Here is an 8294-nt window from a genome sequence, read left to right as displayed (position 1 = left end):
CTTAAAAGCCAGATGTGTCAGTATATACCTTAAATTCTAGAACTTGGTTAGGCAGAATCAAAAGGATCCGTGGGAAATGTTGGCCAGCCAGTGTTGTCAATCAGTGAGCTCCAGGTTAGTGTGAGAACCTGTCTCAAAGAATAAGAATGAGAGTAACTAAAGAAGAAACCCAGAATCAACCTCTGGACTCTACACACACATATAAAAGCATGTACACATATACACTATACATATCTATATAAGCATGTACACAATACACTATACACACAAATATAAGCATGTATATGCACATACTATGAATACCTATGTAATCATGTATACATATAACACCACACACACATGATAAGCATATATGCACATATACTACACATACACATATAAGCAAGTACACAATACACTGGACAGATATATATAAGCTCTTACATACACAAACTACACAAATATATAAGCATACACAACACACATATATACACACATACACTACACAGCTATATAATCATTTGCATAATACACTACACACGTGTATAAACATGTACACACATACATTGTACACACAAAGATTCTATACAGTAAAGAAAACAATCAACAGAGAGAAAATATTGTCTAATCACTTATTTGTAAAGCAGCTGATAACACTACTTAAGAAACTCAAATAGCTCCATAATGTAGAAACAAATAACCCAATTAAAAATAAGCAAAGAACCTCAATATACATTGCTCAAACAAAGACAAAAGAAACATAAAATCATAGTCAACATTACTATTCATCAGACAAATGCCAATTAAAATCATGATGAGCAATTGCCTCCCTTGTTACAATGACTATTATCAAAAAGACAAACAGGGCACTCGTGAGCAATGGATAAACATAAATTTACTATTGTTGTTAACAATAAGAAACTGACTTAATTTGAAGGGAAATCCTTGTTTATGAAAAGTCAATTCTTTGTTCCTATTTTTGGGGCTCTTTCTCTGTGGATTTTGACAGTTCAATTAGAGTGTATCTCATGGTAGTTCTGCTTGAAGTACGGCTCTCAGTTGAAGTTTCTGGAGCTTTCCTCACTGTATAATTAGTGCCTTTCACCAAATTTAGATGGTCACTTATAATTTTTTCATTTATTCTTTTTAACACTCTTTCTCTCTCTTCTCCTTCTGGTACTTACTCATGTAAGCATTGCTATGTTAATAGTATCCCATAAGTGCTGTAATGCTGAATATTTAATTGTCAACTTACAAGCTAGAATCATCCAGGAAGGGATCCTCAAACCAAGGATTTTCTGTATCAGGTTAGCCTGTGAGTATGCCTATGGCAGATTATTTGTTGATCAATGTAGGAGGGTCGCAATAATCAATGTAGGATTGTCCATCAATGTGGGGCAAGACACGATGAACTATATAAAAGAACAGAATGCTAAAAATGAAGCAAGAATGTTCAATTCTCCCTCTGCTCTTGACTCGGGGGTGTGATTATGGTGGTATTTTATTTGTACTGAAATGTGATTTTATTTGTATGTTAATAAATAAAGTTGCTTGGGGGTCAGAGTTAATAGCAAGTCATAGCAGGACTGGGCGTTCGTGGCGCACGCCTTTAATCCCAGCACTTGGTAGAAGAGCTAGGTAGATCTCTGTGTGGTCAAGGATACAGCCAGCATTGGAATCACACGCCTTTAATCTCAATACCATAGAAGACCTGGAGGGCTGTACATACAGGCAGTGACGAGGCACTCATGTGTTTGGGTTTACAACCAAAGAGAAGGCAGAACAGAAAGACTATATACACACAGGAAGTAGGTCCCTTTCAGAGAGGTCTCTCGGCTTAAGAGGCTAGCTGCAGCAGGCGGTAAGGCTCTTAGCTCTGATCTCTTGGCTTTCTTCTTTGCATTGGTTCTGTGTTTCTTATTTAATAAGACAGTTGGTTACATCTACATGTGATCCTTTAAACTTCTGCCTCTGTATCTCCCTTGCAATAAGGAACTGTATCTGGAATTGGGAGAGTAACACCTCTCCCTCTCCTAAGTTGCTTTCGCTCAGAGTATATTATCACAACACAAATGAAATTAAAACAAGCACCAGGGCTCTCTATTATGTTTCATTATCTTGTTTCTGCTCTTCTGACTGGGTCATTTCCAGTGTCCCATCTTTAAGCTTACCAATTCTTATACTGTTACTCAAGTGAAGCACTCTTGTATCTGCTAGTGATTAAAAAAAATTAAACTATTGCACTTTTCATCTCTGAAAATTCTGTTTGCATCCTTTTTGGAATTTCAATCTCTTTATTAATAAAGCTTGGTTTGCTCAAACTATTCTCCAGATAACTTTACAGTTTTCTTTCGAGTTTATTTCAGCTCCTTGAGAATAAATAGTTCACTTAAAGCCTTTGTTTGTATACCCAGTCTAGCTTCTTCGACTGGTGCCTTTTGTCAGTTTGCTTTCTTTACAATGAATGGGGCATACTTTCTTGTTTTCTTGTGTGCCTCATAATATTTGACTGAAAGGTAGATATTTTGAATAGTATAAGTAAGTTTATTCTAGAAATCAGAATTTACTCTTACCAGCTGTTAGTGCTTAATGAAAACCATTTGTTTATAGATTTATTTCAAGTGTGTGTTTGTGTGTGTGTGTCTATGTGTGTGTGTCTGTGAGGTATGTGCTGTGTGTATGTGTGTGTATGGTGTGTATGCATAGTGTGTGTGTGTGTGATGTGTGTATATGGTGTGTGTGTGTGGTGTGGTACGTGGTATTTGTAGTGTGTGGTATGTGTGTATGGTGTGTGTGTATACTGTGTGTGTGGTGTGTGTGTATGGTGTGTGTGTGTATGGTGTGTGTGTGTGTGGTGTGTGTGTATGGGGTGTGTGTGGTATGTGGTATTTGTAGTGTGTGGTATGTGGTGTGTGTGTGTGTGGTATGTGTATATGGTATTTGTGTATAGTGTATGTGTGTGGTGTGTATGGAGTGTGTACTATGTGGTATTTGTGGTGTGTGGTATGTGTGTATGGTGTGTGTGTATAGTGTGTGTGTGGTGTGTGTGTATGTTGTATATGTGGTGTGTGTACTGTGTAGTATTTGTGGTGTGTGGTATGTGGTGTGTGTGTGTGTGATGTGTGAGTATAGTGTGTATTTAATGTGTATGTATATGTGTGTGGTGTGTGGTAAGCATTTGTGGTGTGTGGTATGTGGTGTGGTGTGGTGTGCATGCGGGCGTGCATGCGTGCGTGCGCGCGTGCGTGCGTGCGTGCGTGCGTGCGTGTGTGTGTGTGTGTGTGTGTGTGTGTGTGTGTGTGTGTTGCTAAGGATTTAACCTAGATTCTCCTGCATGCAGGGCAAACATGTTTTCAACTGAGCTGCAAGTCCCAGGTCCCTAGAGTATTTGTAAAGACTACATTCTCTGTTCTGTATGGTCATTGAAGTTGCTAATTTGATCTGTGTGGTTGGTGAACTGATAATCTCCTCAAATACCTAAATCCCACAGGAAAGAATAAAAAAGGATGTTCTATCTCTTTAAATCCCTCAGTTGATTTTGATGGGGAAGCTCCTCCTGTGTGTAAAAATTAAAACAATGGCTCCTCCTTAAGCTAGCTCCTTAGTTATATTCTGAGATCAGAACACACAACCTAAGAGCTTTTGAGGACCAAGTCCCTGTTGTCTGCATTGGGACAAGAAAGTTACAGAAGCAATGCAGACCACTGTCTTCACGGTGACCCGTTCTTAAGTGTGGGAGAAAGGAAGAATCAGTACAGTCACAACATAAAGGGGTTACAAGTTCCTGGCCTCTTTCTTCGTGGACGCTCCTCTGAGTCTTGAGGTGCACCTGTTAGACTTCCCAGTCCTGAATCACTTGCTGCCAGTAGTTCTTATAACAAGTTGCTTTAGTGTGTAGAGAGACCAAATCACAGAGCTTCCTACTTGAATTAGCCAGTTGCCTTCTTGCTGTGAATAAGTGCCTAAAAGAAGAAACTCAAGGATTTATGTGGGCTCAGTTTCAGTTCATGTCAACAAAAAAGCCATGGTGGGTGGCAGTCATTGCAGTGGCATGTGGTCAGGGTCCTGGTGCATCAGAAAGCAACTGGCTCAGGCTGGAATTAGAAGCTGATATCACCATCAAGCTCCACTTCCAGGAGTGACTCCTTATTACCAACCTGGTCTAGTCTCAATGGTTCAACCAGTGCAACAAGCTGGGAAACAAATGTTCAAACATGAGTCTGTGCTGGAGATTTTACAGCCAAACCTTAATGATTACTTAACCAAATCCACTCTGATAATCATTTCTTGATGTTTTTCTTTAGCATTTATGCATTTCGTATACTCAAAAGAAACATACACAAAGAAAGAAAGAAAGAAAGAAAGAAAGAAAGAAAGAAAGAAAGAAAGAAACAAAGAAAGAAAGAAACAAAGAGACAAAGGAGGGAGGGAGGGAGGGAGGGAGGGAAAGAATAAGATAAAAGTTGTCTTTGTCTTAATATTGTTGTGATAAAAATCCATGACTATGGCAATTTATAAAGAAATTTGCTATGGGATGTCTTTCTATATGCTGTGAATATGTGTTGCTATGATTGGTTAACAAAGAAGCTGCTCTAGCCTATGGTGAGTCAGATTATAGCCAGGCAGAAAATCCAAAAGAGAGACAGGAGGAAGAAAGTAGAGGTGGAGGAGATGCCAGCCTGCCACCCAAGGAGCAACATGTCAGCAGACTGGTAACGCCATAGCCGTGTGGCAAAACATAGATTAATAGAAATGGGTTAACTTAAGATGGTAGAGCTAGCTTGCAAGAAACTTAAGCTATTGGCCATACAGTTTATAATTAATATAAGCCTCTGAGTGATTATTTTATAAGCAGCTGCAGGACTGCAAATGAAAGAGATTTGTCCCAACCGTGGGCCGGGTGGGACACAGGAAATCTTTGGACTACAGAAATTAATTTGGCTACAATTTCAGAGGGTTAGTATGCATGATGGCAGTGTGAAGGAACCGCTGAGAGCTTTCATCTTGATCTACAGCCATGAGACAGAAACAGAGAGAGGGGGTGAGGATGTGAAACCTCAAAGCTGCCCCCAGTGACATATCTCCTCCAATCCTCTGACCACTCCTAACCCTTCTCTAACAGTTCTACTAGGAGAGGACCGACCACTCAATCTTTTGAGCCTATAGGGGCCACTCTCATTCAAACCAACACAGGAGACAAGGTGCCCTGCTTTCATTTCCTGTCGCTGTGATTAAAAATAGCTTAATTGGAGCAATATCAGGGAGAAAAGATTTATTTGGCTCACAATTCCAAGATACAGTCTGCCATTGCAGAGAAGCCAAAATAGCAGGAACTCAAAGCAGCTGGTCAATCACATTATATACACCGGCAAGAGCAAAGAGTAATGAATTAATGAGTGCATACTCTGGTTCAGCCTACAGGCAAGAGCAAAGAGTAATGAATTAATGAGCACATGCTCAGGTTCAGCTCCCTCTTACCTTTCTTTCTTTCTAGGTCCCCTTTCATGATATGGTGCAACCCACATTCAAGTTGCTTTTTACCTCAGTTCAGTTAAGAAAATCTTTCTCTGGCACACCTGCAAGTCAATCTAATCTAGATAATTCCTCTCTGAGACTCCCTTTCCAGGTAATTCTACAATAAGTAAAGTTGAAAATCCAACCTACCATCTAACTGGGGAAAGGAAAAGCAGAAACATTTTATGATTTTTCATTGTATTACATGGTATAACCAAGCATTCTATTTATTTTGTTTTCAATACATCTCGACCATAGTTCCCCCTCCCTCCACTTCTCCCAGACCTGCCAGTTCCCCTCTTCACTAGATCCACTCCTCCTCCATTCTCCTTTAGAAAAGATCAGGCCTCCCAAGAATAACCATTGAACTAGGTATGACAAGATGCAGTAACACTAGGTACAAACCCTCATATCAAGGCTGGGTGAGGCAACCCAGTAGGAGGAAATGGGTTGCAAGAGCAGATGAAGGAGTCAGAGACACCCCAGGCTCCCACTGTTTTGAGTCCCACAAGAACAGCAAGCTAACTTCCGTAACATGTATGCAGAGCACCCAGTGCTGGTGATTGCCACTTCAGTCTCTGTGAGCCCCAATGAGCCCCACTTAGTTGAAGTCTGTGAGCCGTGTTTCCTGGTATCTCTACCCCTCTGGCTCCTATATTTCATGGAGTTTCCCGATCTCCAAGGGGAGGGACCCAATGGAGATCTCCAGTTTGGGCATTCTCTCCACCTAATGTTTGGCTGTGGCTCTCTGCATCTGCTCCCATCAGCAACCAGAGGAAGCCTCTTTGATGATGATTGGGCTAGGCTCCGATCTATGAGTATATAAGAATAGCTTTAGGAATCATTTTATTGACTATTTTTTTCTATCATAACCTATCCAGCCTCTGGTTCCTGGTCATCCAGGCAGCATAGGGAATGGGCTTCCTCTCTTGGTGTTGGCCTCAAATTAGACCTGTCAATGATTGGTCATAAGTTCTGCACCTCCATTGCTCTAGTACATCTGGCAGACACCATAGATATTAGGTCAAAAATTTTTTGGCTGGGTTGGTATCCCAGTCCCACCTCTGGAAGTCCTGCCTGATAACAGAGTAATTTTGATACAATGTTTTTATTGTTTTAGAATTCGGACCTACAATGTATTTTGATCATATTCATCCACTCTTCTGCCTAGTTCCTTTCAGATCTACCTCCACCTCACCCTTTCCCAACTTCATGTCTTTTTTTCCTATAATCCAATGAATTCAATTTGTGTTGCCCATATACTCGTGTGTGTGTGTGTGTGTGTGTGTGTGTGTGTGTGGGTGTGTGTGTGTGTGTGTGTGCAGCTCTCCCATGCAGCATGGTTGATATGTCAGGAATCAAACCCTTAAAGAAAATTGACCCCTCCCTTCCCTAGAAGCCATCAGTTATCAATACCTCTTCACCTTGGGTGGGGCAACTCCCTCTCTGTGCTGGACTGTTGATGGGTTTGATCAAGCACAGGTTTTATATAGACAATAACATCCCCTTCCCTCCAGGCTTAAGGACCATCTTGGAAGAGTGAGTGGATAGACTGTAAAAGTCAGTGGCTAGGGAAGACTGGGGCTAACTAAATGTTTAATTCTACACTGTAGAGTAAATGGAGACTCTTTGGATCTGAGCCTTTATAGGGTAAGGGGAGGCGGATGCTAGAGCTGTAGAAGCTCACTGGCTTGAGTTCTTGCTCCCTTTGCTGGGGTTTCTTTCTGTTCTGTGGCTGTTCATTCCCATGTATGAACATCATGATGAAGGAACTGTCCCATTGTTAGCACAGTTGTGTTCTTAAGTTTTAATGTTTGTTTGTATTTTTCTGGACTATTTTGTTTTCCCACCATAATTGGTCACCCAGATAAAATTTGCAGCATTGATTTCTTTTTTTAAAAAATCCACATCATTGTGTATTCTAGCTCTTTTACTTTAACGACATCTTCCTGAGGCTCCATTACTCTCCAGTCCTAATGGACCTCGCTGAACTGTGCTGGCAGGGGGTTCACAATCATGTCCTCTCTCCCTTGCCCTCTGTAGTCAATTTAGTAAAACCCAAAGAAAAAAAATATACCCAACTCCCCAAGTGCTAAATGATTAATACACAGATCTAATTATGTGATGCTTTAAAATACATATTGTGTTAGAGGGAGAGAAGGAAGGCTATTCCAAAGCAGTTCTGAGGGAAACAAATCCAAATTGCATTTGTTAAGCAATCTACTAAATCCCAGCAGGCGCTTTCCTCCCACAGGGCTGCAGAAACATTTCTGAGATATGACGAGGCCTGCTGCAGAATGCACAGGTCTTCAAAGGAAGCTCTGACCTACTTTGTTTCTGCCTGGTCTTGGGCTGTTTACTTGCTGCTCTGGCTTTGTGAGTCAGACAGAATTAGGTTTTGCAGTAGTGTTTGGTGGGTGGTCTACTCACAGGAGCCAGGAGTCAGGTGGATAATACAGAAGCCTCGTACCTTCACCGGATGAGCTGAGGCATTGTAACAAGTATTTTTGCCTGGAGTTAGAGAAGTCTTTAGTTTTTACTACTTCAATGTATGCCTTCATGAGACAGATGACCTTAAAAATGAGGAGCAGTGTAATATTTTAAACTGTGTAACAGCACATCATTTTAAGCAGGGGAGTGATTTCTAATGTGCCCATGCATGGAAGGTCTCACAAAGAATGCTACTTAAGACCCTCAGGAGAGTTCCTGACATAACCTGAGGATGAAAAGAACAGGGCTAGCCTCAGGAAGCATATTGTATGGGATATGCAAGTTGCACGTGCCTCCATTGTGACCCCAAT

Source organism: Peromyscus leucopus, chromosome 8b, assembly GCF_004664715.2.
Source record: "Peromyscus leucopus breed LL Stock chromosome 8b, UCI_PerLeu_2.1, whole genome shotgun sequence".
Lineage (NCBI taxonomy): Eukaryota > Metazoa > Chordata > Mammalia > Rodentia > Cricetidae > Peromyscus > Peromyscus leucopus.
Note: the sequence above shows the minus strand (reverse complement) of the source record.